General features: G+C 37.9%; 1 protein-coding gene across 1 annotated transcript in view; it reads left to right on the forward strand.

Moving 5' to 3' along the window:
- Positions 1-2206: 2206 nt before the first annotated feature.
- slc8a3 (solute carrier family 8 member 3) overlaps positions 2207-14845 on the forward strand; it is a 49600-nt gene continuing 36961 nt past the window's right edge. The window contains exon 1 of the mRNA XM_052151128.1: positions 2207-2497. The gene's annotated coding sequence lies outside the window, so the exon portion shown is untranslated. The remainder of the gene's footprint in view (positions 2498-14845) is intronic.

The raw sequence follows: 14845 nt of genomic DNA on the forward strand, positions 1-14845 counted from the left end.
CTGTGACATTTCAGAGTGAAAAGACACTAAAGTAAATGCACACCTTTAATTTCGAATATACGTTATAACATAAATATATAATGAAATTTACACTCACTGATGACTTTATTAGGTACACCTGTACACCTATTTTCATGTGATTATCTATCACCAAGTCGTGTGGAAGAAGTGCAATGCATAATATCTGTGACTTTTATTTCTCCCCTGCATTCCAAATGGCATTAATGATGCCTTCAGAGGGCACTTAAAAGGCAGAACAATCATGATAGTCATGCTGTAAGATTGTTTCAAAAATCATTTAAAAATAGATTTTAAAATAGAAAATCACTGGGCACAGGCTCATCAAAACTGGACAGTTAAAGACTGGAAAAACATAGCCTGGTCTGATGAACTTGATTTCTGCAGAGGTACACAGATGGTAGGCCCACTGCAGCCTCAGCTTCTTTTCTTGGCTGACAGAAGTGGAACCCGACATTGTCTTCTGCTGTTGTAGTGCATTTGTCTCAAGGTTTGATGAGCTGTGCATTCTGAGATGCTATTCTGCTCACTACCATTGTACACATTGGTTATCTGAGTTACCATAGCCTTTCTGTCAGCTCCAACCAGTCTTGCCATTCTCCGTTAACCTCTCTCATCAAAAAGGCGTTTCCGTTTTTTGGCACCTTTCTGAGTAAATAGTTTCAGAAATACTCAAACCAGCCCATCTGACACCAACAATCATGCCACAGGTTTATGTGAACATTAACTGAATCTCCTTACCCGTATCTGCATGATTTTATGCATTGCACTACTGCCACATGATTGGCTGAATATATAATTGCATGAATAATTAGGTGTACAGGTGTACCTAATAAAATGGTCTGTGAGTGTATTGGAGTTATACTTTTAGGATATTTAATGAGTGAAAAAATAAAGGTCAGGACTTTATCAGAATTGATTGGATCATGAAATGTTGTCTGTGTATGACATGTGATTGGAGGGGAGGGGGTTGAAACGTGTGTTTCTCTCTTCGAAGACTTTACCATCCACTATGAGAGGGCTAAAAAATAACAGTAACTCAGAAGTGATTTTTATTGGAAATTCTATTATAGCATGACTATCATGACTGTTTTTAAGTGCCCTCTGAAGGCATTATTAATGCCATTTGAAAGGCAGGGGAGAAATAAAAGGCCTGGCGACATTCAAAAATGAAAGTCAAGTAATTTTGATGAAAGGTTACAAAAACATTGCTTTTCTTTAGAAACGTGTGCACTGATGAATTTTTCACAATAAGACTGTGTAGGGTCAATTTTGATTTCATTTTGACTTTAAAGTGATAGTTTTTTCCAGTGAAAAGAAAATTTAACAGCTTTGTACAAAGATAGAGAATGGAACCAGGATAAAAGAAACACTACGGTTCCCATGGCTAGAACCTCAAAGAAGGTATCTTTGATATATATCCACAGAAAGTGGGATTAAATGAGATTATGCTCTGTAAAATTCTCCTTAAAATGTGTATGATATTATCTGAACAGCTATCGGCTGAAGGGCATCATTATTCAGTCCTTGACAGCACTTTATATTCTTCATGTTTTCTATGGCCCATAAAGAGATATGTTTTGACCTATTGCTTGAAACAATAATACCATCATTGTTAGTGGTATAACGGTATCATCCGGACTCCACGCGTGCAGATGTGATACACATGCACATAAATGATGGTGCATCTTCTCTGTCCCAGTTGATGCGATGACGTAGAAGCTTGTGTCCGCGTGTGTGTTCTGCGGAGGGTGTGTTTCCGAGGCGAAATCTGGAGAAGGGAGGCAGAGATAGAAAGGGGAGAGGTGAGAAATTGCGAGACAACTTTAATTCTCAATATTTAGCCCCCCCCCCCCACTATAATCAAATGAGTAATAAACCATGCGGGTTTGCTCGTGCTGTGTGATGCGCGCGGTTGAATTCTACAGATAATAGAAACGCGGAGGATTCCGTAATGCTTAGTCGGGATGCTTGGTAATAGAATGAAACAAGGCCCTTTCGGTTGTGAGAAATCCAACTTGTTTCCTGCACTATAACGTGAGACGGTTGGACAGAGCGCGAGAGGAGGGGCGCGAGCGTTGGCTCAGCCGCTGTTGCTCGTGGCTCGCGGAAAAAACGCTCACATGGATTCCAAGGTTCCATTTTTCAACGGCGCTTCGATCTGAGCGCGCGCTGACAGCCCCCGGTGACCGGCGCATCCATCACACCCGGCGAGGGAAAGAGGCATCACTTCGCCGGTTCCATCGATCTGCCGGAACTGGCCAGGCACCGTTTTTGCGTGTGCGCGTGTGTGCGCGCGCTTGAGCGAGCAGGGCGAAAGCGGCCCTGAGGTATTTCTGCCACCGAGGAGCAGCCACCCGCACGCATAACGGAGAGCCAGTGATACGCTCGGGAAATAAAATCCTCTAAGACATCCGAGGAAACCTACCTGTCTGGACTATTTCATTGTTTTTGAGTTCCTCTTTTGCTTAAATCACAGGTACGTACCTTCCGTTCAATGCGTTTGTGCGTCGCTATTGGTTAGTCAGTGATAATTATTGCTGTTTGAGGCGCCACCGGCTTTTTTTAGGGATAGTTGGAATGGGTAAACGTTTGACGCTGCTCTGACTGAATATGACCAGCACTTTGAAATTAACGTGGAGGATGTCTCCAAATTTGCGTCAGTGGTCTCCGATCCTTTCCACCATAATACGGAAATAATCACTGCCAGTGTTGAATTAATCTTTATAATTATTACAAAAATTCTGATAAGCGATGCCTTCATTTTTTTTATATCAAACAATTTGATCTAAATTTAGTTTATGCTGCTTCAGTGTGAGACTAATATATATATATATATATATATATATATATATATATATATATATATATATATATATATATATATAATTTGTCAAGAGAAGTGTCTGTCAGGGCGGGGATGAGATCATTTATGAACAGAGTCTGTGATTAGAGGTTTTTTTTGTGTTGCTGTTCCTCCTCCGTTTGCTGTTTAACGGAGGATGTGTGTTTCTCTTGCTCCTGGCTATCACTTGCGTTTCTATCTACGTGTCTGAGCGTCCCTTTGGCCCTCGGGCATGGATGCAAATGGATGCTTTCCCAATAAACACAGAACGTTCTCCTAACATTAGTGCATGGTTCCGATTTGGTTATTTTGTTTGTGTGCGTGCGTGTAACAACTGCTAACGTTCTAGAAACGTTCTTTTTGGGTTTAATGTTTTATAACCATAAACTTCCTAGAACGCTGCAGGGATGTTTTTGTGACAACCTTAAACTAAAGGATTATTCCAGGTTCAATACAAATTAAGTTAAATCGACAGCATTTGTGGCATAATATTGATTAACAAAATAAAATAAAAAATTGGCAATAATCGAAGTTACTGTGAATCACTTACAAGGGAAGTGAATGGGGCCAGTTTGTGGAGGGTTTAAAGGCACAAATGTGAAGTTTATAATTTTATAAAAGCATTTTGGCTAGATTTATTCTTCTGTTAAAACTCATGTATGATTTGAGCTGTAAATTGTTTAAATGGTCATTTTTACAGGGTTATAGGGTTTGTTGACATTACATTGTCAATGCAATGAAGTTGTACAATTGTCTATAACTTTAAAAGGTTTGTAAGTGATTTTATCACAATAAAATAATATTTACACACATATCCTTTATGTCTTGTGGTTATACTTTTGAGTATTTTAACACTTTTGGATTGGAACCCATTCACATCCATTGTAAGTGCCTCACTGGAACTCAGATTTTTTCTTTTTTTAAAGAAAAGGAGGGACAGGTCAAAATAATTTTTTTTGGTAATCAACATTATGCCACAAATGCTGTCGATTGAGCTTAACTTGTATTGAACCCGGAATATTCTTTTAAAATAACATTTAATAGATCATATGAATCCTCAGTGTTTCCTAACTAAAACAAGACATGACTTGTATACCGATTATCGATGTAATGTTGCAGTTTTGTTGCAGAAAGGTTTCCAGAATGTAGAGATTAAGGGAACATTAGGGGAACCATTATGCACAAACCAAAACAAACATTGCTAACCAAAAATAACCTTTAAACTCTGTTCTGGAAATGTTCTTGGGACCAAAAATTGTTTGCTGGGTTCACACAATATCATCATCCTACACATCAGTTTGGTATATGTGGTATTTTCTGTCTAACAGTCTTATAGTGGTAAAGATGTTAGGATTGGATTTGGGGAGGTTAAATTGCTAGAGGTAGTCATATGATGCTTGTTACTGATGTTCTTCATGTGGTTCCTCTCTGAACAGGTAAATGGGCATATGCTGAGATATGTGATTAATTTAGGACAGCTACCACCTGCCACACTCTCCTACATTCTGTTTATAACACTATCAGGTGTCACCCCAACTGCGCATTTCTTAAAATAGGGTGGGGGGAGGCAGGGGCTCATCTCGTGTTTGTGGGTGTCTTTAGCTCACTCTGTCTCCTGTTACCCTGAAAGACTTCCAGCACCTCTTCTCCAGAAGGCCAGAGAGACTCTGGACTGTTGGAAACAGATATTGCTGTTGGCGGCAAACTTACTGGCTCTGAAGTTGTTGTGCTTTCGTCTGGTATTCAGCTTGATTTTGTTTTACAGTGGCATGATGTTTGTGCTCCCTCTAACTCGTCTCCTTTTGTGCATGTGTGTACAACAAAATGTGTTAGTGCAACAAAAGACATAACTATGGATAGACATTCACAGACCTGATTGGCTGACTCCAATTTCTTTCTCTAATGAATACACAAAATGTGTTAACTCGAAGGCCTCATTAGTATGTTAATTAGCCTGTGTTGTTCATGGGCCTTGTGTGTGAAAACGTAGTCTATTCAAAAGCCTGATGTGAGAAAACTAAGATGCCTCTCAGCAGCAGTTGTCAACTGGGTTCTGGTATGCTGGCTGAGGTGTGATATACGAGGGGGAAAGAGAGGAGGTACGACGAATAAAGTTTCCAAACATACTTTTCCTCTCAATTTACATCAAACTTGTTAACCGTATACAATGAAGCTCTTGAGGTGTTCGTTTTTCATCATTTGGGACACATTTTATCTTTTTAAAAATGTACAAATCAATGTATTCAATTGATAACTATGATATTATATTGCATATATTATATTTTGTAAATGTTTTATTGTTTAATCGCATAATATGCACTATTTACAGGTATTTACATTGAACTCGTGATAAAACCGGTACTGCCTCTTTAAGAAAACCAGCATTTTTGTAAACAGCATATGTAAATTAGCACATGTTAACAAGAGAGACTTGAATGACTTTATCTCATATGTGCTATGCATGATTTGAATTACATTTTTATTTTTATTGTTTTTGATCAACAACTGACTGTATAGAACAGAAAGGTTATTACAAGATACATTATTCATTGACAAATGTACGTTTGCGTGGATCTCATCTTTGGACACTTTTACTCTCAATATGCAGTGAAAGGATCTCGCTGCTGAATACTTCACCACTATACTACACAATTCATTCACTGGTGAGTGAAACCTAAACATTTACCAGCCAGTTGCCAAATATATATATATATATATATATATATATATATATATATATATATATATATATTAATAGTCACTTAGTGCAAAATTTGCTTGCAAATACGAGTGTTTTCCTCTCAAAGTAGTGGGGATTGCACATAGAGTAAAAGATCGATCCTGGGATTCAAGTATCGATATGAGATCGTTCAGATGATGATGCAATGGGAAATTGATACTTTTACCTGCCGCTATTTGACAGAATGTTAGGGACTGACATCCTAAGTCACCATTCACTTTCATTTTATGGAAAAAAGTCAAGCGCTCCTTCAACAAGCTTCGCTTACAGGTGCCAATAAGGAACTTTAATGCTTGGTGAGATCAACATGATCGTATTAGCCTGCAACCCACAGGCATGTCATTGCCATGGGAACAGCTGAGGCGGTGGAAAAGAGGTTACCCATGATTGGCTCACCACCATGAAACACTGCCACTTATGTTTCATGAGAGGTCTGACCTGATCATGGTATGACTGAGATTCAAACCCACCATCTGTGTGATGAGATCCAATGTGCTTCCAGATGGCTCTTAGTTAACCTATTGATTTGCTGAGTTAAGTTGGAGTCATCCACCCACTCATTACATTCATTCAGTCATAAATTAACCAAAAATCACAGACTCAACTGGCTTAGGAGTTCTACTTCTGTAAGATTAGTCTATGTTTAATACATTTTTTGACAGATTCTGAAATGTAATACCTGCCAAACAGTACATGCCTAGAAATAAACACCATATATATTTTAAAGGTGCACTCAGTAGTTTTAGCCCTAATTAAAATAATAGTAGTCTTTAATCTATGTATTAATATGTTTAAATAATTTACACTGAACCGAGATTATGAATCTAGTCATATCAGTTGCCTAAAAGCTTTTTTATTTTACATGGAGCTGGGCTGCCTCATGAGGGCCACTAATGTTGAGGTCACCTGACCAACTTAATACCACTCATTTAATCTCGTATTTCTACAATGGCATCGGTAACCCAAAAATGTATATTAAACCAAAAAAATATTTTGTGTGATGCTGCATCCAACTGCCAAAAATCCAATTAGTAAATACATTTATGACCAGCACCCACCCAAAAGACATATAAATTTAAACATATGAATCTTCTGTTCAAAACACTCAGCTGAAAATCTGATCTGATGATTCATAGCTCAAAGGAGAAACTGAGAAAAACAGATCAAGAGCGAGAGGATGAGGAGAGTGTGCGAGAGAGACTGTGTGAATGTGCGTGTTGTCCTCTCTGTCGGCACTCCAACGTCTCAAGGGTGTATTTTAATAATGTATAAGATCTTTTTCATGTTCTTAAGTGTGTTTACTTTCCTCCAGGAATGCATCACACACACAGGACACCTTCTGCTACACTTTTCTGTAGAATTAAATTGTGGCATTATTACAAAGTGCTTTTGGAGGGTCAAATTGGGATTGCGCTGTTGCAGACACACATGCACACATGCAAGCACGCACACACGCACGCACACAAGTTGGTGCGGCTATTCTTATGAGGACTCTCCATAGACATAATGATTTTTATACTGTACAAACAGTTTCGATTCTATCCCCTAACCCTAACCGAACCCTTACAGAAACCTTTTGACATTTTGACATTTTCATTTTCATAATTTAGTATGTTTTTTTAAAGCTATTTGAATTTTGGGACACTAGAAATATCCTCATAAACCACATTTATAGCATAATGCCCTTGTAATTACTAGTTTGTAACCTAAAAAAAGTCCTTGTAGACCACCCAAACCCACACACACACACACACACTGCGTGCCATGTATCTAACCACAGAGCAGCAAATCTCCTGAGGTCTCTTGTGTGGGTGTGTGGCAGTGAGATCTCTCTATTGCTTTGAGCAGTTATTCACTCCAAACACACAATACAACACCATGATTTGAGGATTATCCACGTATTACCTTTATTATTGGAAAGAGGAAGCTAGACTCTTTACTAATAAAGATGTTGTTTAATTCTTCTCTTGATTTCAAAGTTTTAGCTTTGACCATAGAGCACAGAATATGATAGGAAAGAGAGGCTTTTGAGCATCAATTCTGGCCTTCTTGACTTTTCACTACTGTTTGACTGATTGGTCCTCTTTAATGTCAGTAGAGGCAAATAAGACAATTTGAAAAATCTGGGAAAATAATCTTTCCAGTTGTTTGTTTTAATTGGCATATAATGGCCTGACCGACAGTTTTAATTGTTAGAAAGGAACCAACGATTTATCAGACTAAATCATGCAGAAATGAAAATGTTGTTATTATTTGCTCACCCGTATTTCGTTCTAACCCTGTATATAATGTCAAATAACGGTGAGCGAACACTAATCCTCAAATATTAGCTGATTTGATCTTTAAAAAACAACATCGCTGTAACAACATACTCATGCTACATACATATGTCGGTGTGTTACATAAATATATAAAATAAATGCATTTATTGACTACTAATTACCAGAAATCGCAGTTCTGTCACTCTACTCTAACATTTTGGAATGACCGCAAAAGCACTTCCTGGAACTATCTGAAGTCTACGTGAATCATGTGACGATCAAGCATTTAGAACTTCCGTTGTCGCAACTCTCTCTCTATTATGGCTCTGGGCACTAGGAACTCTTTGCCAAGTCTTCTGAAGATATATGATAGCTTTGTGTGAGGAACAGATCTGAAACGTGCGTTCTTAATCACTGACATTCTGCATCTCTACATCTCTTCATTTCTTTTCTGAAGAAAGAAAATATTACAGTGTTGAATCGAAGGGATCGAAAGAAAGCAGTTGAACAAATCATGAACATTAAAATATTTGGATGAACTATTATTTAAGTTTAAAACAACCCATTCTTTCCTCTAGAGGATGGACTGAAGTGGTCCGATTTGATTATGAAATTATTCTGAACCCCGCAACGAATATGGACAACAGGAAATTATGTCATGCTCTGGGGCCTGCTCTAGGTCTAATGCATTCAAAATGTTAAAGGAACATTCCGGGTTCAATACATTTAAGCTCAATCAACAGAATTTGTGGCATAATATTGATTCCCACAAAAATTGATTTTGACTTACCCCTCCTTTTCTTTAAAAAAAAGCAAAAATCTGGGTTGCAAAGAAGCTCTTCTTGGGGCCCAATCCGTAAACTTTAAAATACTCATTATTTAAAAAGTATAGTCACAAGACATAAACAATATGCATGTTATCATGATTTTAGTGTGATAAAATCACTTACTAACCTTTTTTTGTGTAAAGTTATAGCCAACAAACCCTAATATGACTGTAAAAATGAAAATGTAAACAAATTTTCAGCTCAATAAATACACAAGTTTTAAAAGAAGAAATAATGTAAATGCTTAAAATTATAAGCTTCTCATTTCTGCCTTTAAACCCTCCAAAAATTGGCCCCATTCTCTCACTGTAACTTAAAAGAAGATTTTTTTTTTAAGAAAAGTACAGATGAGTCTAAATAATTTTTTGTGGTAATCAACATTATACCACAAATGCTGTCGATTGAACCCGGAATATTCCTTCCATTTATCATGCAGCTTCACTTAATTTTATTCTTTTAAATGTAGATGCGAAAATGTCAAAACATTACTCACAGTAGGGGATTTAACGTGTGGTCATCTTGAAATGTATTTTTGATTTGCTGCTTTGATTGTTTTAATAACATCAAATAAAAGGTCTAAACCTAAAGCATTAAAGAGACAAAACATCTTGCAGAGTGTTTTTCCATACTGACTGTTATTCACTGTTAAGGACAGCAAGTTATCACACAAAAATGCACTCCTTAAGCATGTATTTATTATGTACAGACGTGTTGTTGCATTGTACTTAATTTAAAGTACCTGCACTTAATTACATCTGCCCCAAAAACGTTTATGTATTTTAAGGTTAGTACACAGTAGTTAAAGACACGTAATATAAAGTATGACTGACCCTATTAAGATGGAATATGAGAAAGAATTGAATCATTAAAAAACAAAACATAACAGCATTAATCCAGCAGTCCTGGTGAAACAGCAGTAGATTTACTTGGGTGACTCTTACTATACTGTGATGTTAATGTTGTGTAATTCTTTGGCAGTAAATAAATGGCCTGGTTGCTGTGGTCCAGTGGATCTGATAGAGTATCTCACACAAACCACATGCACACATTCTCATCCAAGCTTTGTATGATTTTTATGAGCCTGATTTCAGAGATTCATAAAAATATTCCTGTCCCACGCATTCTAGTGTGTTGCTATGGTAACAACTGCTGACTCTATGTGCAGGTTTACGACAGATCTTTAGCTTCAGACCCTCAGTGGCTATTCAGTACAGTATTGTGCAAATGTTTTAGGTACTTGGGAAAAATGTTGCATAGTGAGGATGTCTTCAAAAATAATGCTATAAATAGTTTTCATTTATAAGTTAACATCATACAATGTCCAGTAAACATAAAAAAGCTAATCAATATTGGTGTGGCCACCTTTGCCTTCAAAACAGCACCAATTCTCCGAGGCACACTTGGTTGTTGGCAAATAGGATGTTCCAAGATTCATGGAGAATTTGCTACAGTTCTTCTATCTGTTTCAGCTGTCTCAATTTCTTCTGTCTCTTCTTGTAATCCTAGATTGACTCAGTATTCAGTGGGGGGCCCTGTGGGGACCGTGCTATCTGTTGCAGGGCTTCCTGTTATTCTATTCTATGTGCAAAATAAATGTTTGGGAGTCTAAAATGTATCCTATTGACAAACTAAAGCTGAAAATATAAATAACCATCTTAAGACAAATGTTTTTATGAAGCGTCTTACGTGCCTAAGACTTTTCAACAGTACTGTATAATGCTACACAGTGCCACCTCGTAACACACACTCACAGACGTTTGTTTGATTTTCTATCATGATTGGACTTTCCATTGACTTCTATTGGGTGTGTTTGTGTGCACATGGCAATGTGTTTCCTGTAAATTAGAGTTATGCCAAGCTATCACCCACATTACCCACAACCTCCTGCTGCTGTGAGTAATTTTCCCCACAGCCTCAAACTTATCATATCAATTTTTTCAATTTAACAGAGACAAAGCAAGACAACAACAAAACAACAAAACATAAATGTAGTGGTGGTTATGGACCATTTATAAACAAATTACATCTTAAATCAATCAACTTGCTACTTCCAGAACATCTACTTGGGGAAGCTTGTGTGCTGTGCTCTGCCTCCTTACAGGCCTCCCCAGCTTTATTTCAGACCATGCTGGCCCAGTGTAGCAAAGCAACTCTGTGACCTAGTACCCATATTTAAATATTTCAGATTAATAACATTTCAGTCATTTGTATTCAACGTGTATGTGGCATGTTTTCGGTTGCCACAGTAATTTCGACTAGTCCTTCAGTTTTTAAAAACAATAAATATGTTTACAATGAAATTTAAAGGAAGTCTATGGGGAAATGCTTATGACTTTTATAGACATTAAAAAATACAGTTTCCAGAGTATAGCCACAACACCAAAATATTATACGTGTTAACATAGTGTGATATTATCACAAATAGTATCACACTATTAGTGTAAGTATTAACATTCATTCATGTACTCACCCTTGCTGCCCAATAAAGCCTGCATATAGCCTGGGAGCAGTAAACCATACCAGCATTTTATAAGTGCTGCAAATTCGCAAGAATAGCTGCTGGTACTCTGATGCCTACCGTCCCACTACGAGTACTGCCTTTGGAAATGCTGATGAAGTTTTATGCAATAAAGTTCTGGTAGAAACCCAACCAGGTATGTGTTGTTCAGAGCACTTTTTTGATAAATATTTATTTTCTGAGGGCGGCACGGTGGTGCAGCGGTTAGCACTGTTGCCTCACAGCAAGAAGGTCGTGGGTTCAAAACCCTGGTTGCCCCGGCCTTTCTGTGTGGAGTTTGCATGTTCTCTGCGTGGGTTCTCTCCGGGTACTCCGGCTTCCTCCCACCATCCAAAAGACATGCAGGCTAGGTTAATTGGTGTCTCCAAAAAATTGCCCTAGGTGTGGATGTGGATGTGGAGGTGAGTGTGAGTGTATGTGTGGCCCTGCGATGGACTGGCGACCTGTCCAGGGTGTCCCCCGCCTTTCGCCCAATGTTAGCTGGGATAGGCTCCAGCCCCCCGCGACCCTGTACACAGGATAAGCGGTTGATGATGGATGGATGGATGGATTTATTTTCTGATAATCTGTTGTGCCTTAATTTTTTTGAATAGTGTCTTCACCGTGTTGTGGTTTATTTCCGTTGTGTTGAAAATTTTGTTGTGCACCCCTGGTTCACCATACGTTCCCCATAGACTTCCAATAAAATTTTTGTACAAACAATTGTTGTTTGTTTATACAAATATTTTCTGTGGTAATCGACAGCATGCTACAGACTGACTTTTCAAATCATTTATTTAAACAGTATTTTTGCAATTTGATCATAATCTCACTTACACATTATTGAATAAACATATGACTAGTAGCTATTACTCATGTTATTTGACTAGATAATAAATTGTCATAAGTTCATTTATTTAAATATATGCTTTACCAGTGGATCATGGGATCTTAAGGTGTTTTCAGACCTGTAAACCATTTGTATGGTTCTGAAACGGGGATTGAATTGTTACAATGTTGCAATGATTCCATTGGCTTTCACAAGGCAACATTTCAAAATGGACCAATGTATTTCAATAAAAGTCACATGTGAGCAAGCTGTACCTTTATTGGTCACTATGTTTGTTCGCTGTTCCAGGATTAAGCTCATCCATTGATATACTTTATAAAATGATATGCCTATGTCAACCATTAAAATTTTTTGAGAATTTTCAAGCGTCACTAGTTGTACTCCAAATTCAATACATCTGTCACTCGGATTATATGAGTTTCTGTCATGGTTATTTTATCCATCATTAGTTTATTTTGCATTATAAACACAAACTTCAGAGTAAAGCCACGTAAAAACCACTGTTCTACCACTATCCAAGTGAAAGAAACGATCGTACTAAAATAACCTCAGGAATGATAAAACAGCTTCTATTTTAAACATGCATTGCCAAAAGTCTATATCCACGTTTTGATGATGAATTACAGAGAAGTGCTGATCTAAAGATGTCTTCTCCAAAGATCCCTCAGTTATGTTCATGGTTTTTATAGGGATATTGTTTGGTTTGTTGGTTCGTTGGGTCGGTTTACATTCTCACCACACGTGAACCGCTCCAGAGTTCGTCAGTAAAACTGATTTGACTTGACTTGAGCACCTCCAATCCGAGCAAGAATTCAACACAACATAATAAAATAGAACAGTGGAGTAGAGGTCATCTGACTTCAGGCCACTCTGTCTTTCCTTCTCTTTCTTCATTTGTGTATGTGTTAGTGAAAACCAAGAGGAGGGGGAAGGATTGCAAGGGAGAGAGATGGGGGCAGCCCAAGGCTTCAGGCTGGGCTGTTTTGTTTTATAAAACAGTTTTTCCCTCATTAAGCCTTCTGTTTCTACACTGTGCTGTTTACTTACAGCCCGGTGCATGTGTGTGTGTGTGTGAGTGTGAGTGTGAGAGTGTTTACTACAATCAGGCCTGGTCTGATAGCTCTTCCAAAGTTGTCTCCTGTTCTTCTATCTCTCTCACTGTCTATCTCTGTATTTTGTTTCACTATTCTAAGGGAGTTTGATAATGATTCAAAGAAAAATTGATCCTCCAAATTCTAAGGCAGCATCACATGTATCCTTCGCAGAGAGGCAATTGTGATGGAAAAAATACATCCAAGATGGGGGACAAGTTGACAGAAATGTTGATAATAAATATACTTATATATAATTAGTTCAAAACCCCCAAAAAATTATTGATAAAAAATAGTTGGATTAGTTTCCCATATACATGTGTATGCCATGTTTTTTATGTCTGTAAGACCTTTCACAAGGACTTGCTTCTTATTTAGAGCACTCCAAATTTGTCACATATGAGGTATCCATTTCAGTAAGGAAGGTGCCTTAGAAGGCAGCTGCCTTTGAAGACAGTTGACAGCAAGGCAGCTCTGTAAAGGCAGTCGCACACTGGACGAGAAATTTCATGCCGCGTCACGTAGAGGGTAGGACACGGCACAGGTATCAAACACAGGGCACTTCGATGCCATTCAGGTGGCAGACAGTACACACAAAAGCTACCAAGGTTTTTTTCTTCTTCAAGAATGAACAAAGCGATGTAGATGAGTTTGCAGGTTAGTGTATGAAACTGGTGTAACTGCAAACTGAATGAGTAGATATGGCGAAGTTTACTATGCAATTTCTCTGTGTGTAGCCTTGAATTGTTCTTTCAGTCAAGCTGTCAAAACACAAAAGATATACTTGTAACTAAAAACACATCAAGGAAATAATCTAGGTACTTTGATAATTATTAGGTTTGAATTTAATGGAAAACTACGCAAGTTGCACTCCGTGGAGTGGCAGAAATTTGAGCAGCCTCTGAAGTCGTAGCTGGGCGCTGCTGGCAGTTGCCGAGCATCGCCGCCGGTTGGTGTACTTTCATAGAAAACAATTGTTTCAAATTTTAGAAGGCACCATGTCGTATGCCAGACAAGGTCAGTGTATTGTGTTCAAATGTTAAATTTTCTGGCAAAAATGTTCCTTTTTCCTTTCCTTTCCTCACTGTCATGGTGAAGTTTAAGGCAGTTCTGAAGCAGTATTTCGTTTACACACTTCTGATATTCAGGGGTGAGATGGGTCAGTCAGCTATTTTAGTACAGTGTTCCATTTGTAGGGACAAGAAAATTGAACAACTGTATGTATCTGAATAAGTAATAAGTATAGGTGTGTTTCTATGTATAAATGTGTGAGTTTGATATTGTATGGCTACTTTACTTTAGAAAAGATCAAATAAATTACCCCCCACACATTACACACACACACACACACACTCACTCACTGGTCTGTGGTGCTATAGGCTAAAAATGTAATGAAATAATCTATGCCCTTATTAGTCTCTGTGAGAACCCTATAGAGAGTATCACACTTTTATTACAATAACACACACACACATTGCCCTTGCTCTGTTGTTGATGTTTTTTAGTGCTTCATTTTGTACGTTGCTTATTCTGGCACATTCACACCTGCTGAGTGAGGCCTTTTGATTTTCTGCTGTGTGGACCTTCAGTGTTTCATCATATTAATCCACACACACACACACACACACACACACACACACACACACACACACACACACACACACACACACACACACACACACACACACACTACCCACAAAAAGTACTAAATATAAT

The sequence above is a fragment of the Xyrauchen texanus genome, chromosome 20, assembly GCF_025860055.1.
Source record: "Xyrauchen texanus isolate HMW12.3.18 chromosome 20, RBS_HiC_50CHRs, whole genome shotgun sequence".
Classification (NCBI taxonomy): Eukaryota; Metazoa; Chordata; class Actinopteri; order Cypriniformes; family Catostomidae; genus Xyrauchen; species Xyrauchen texanus.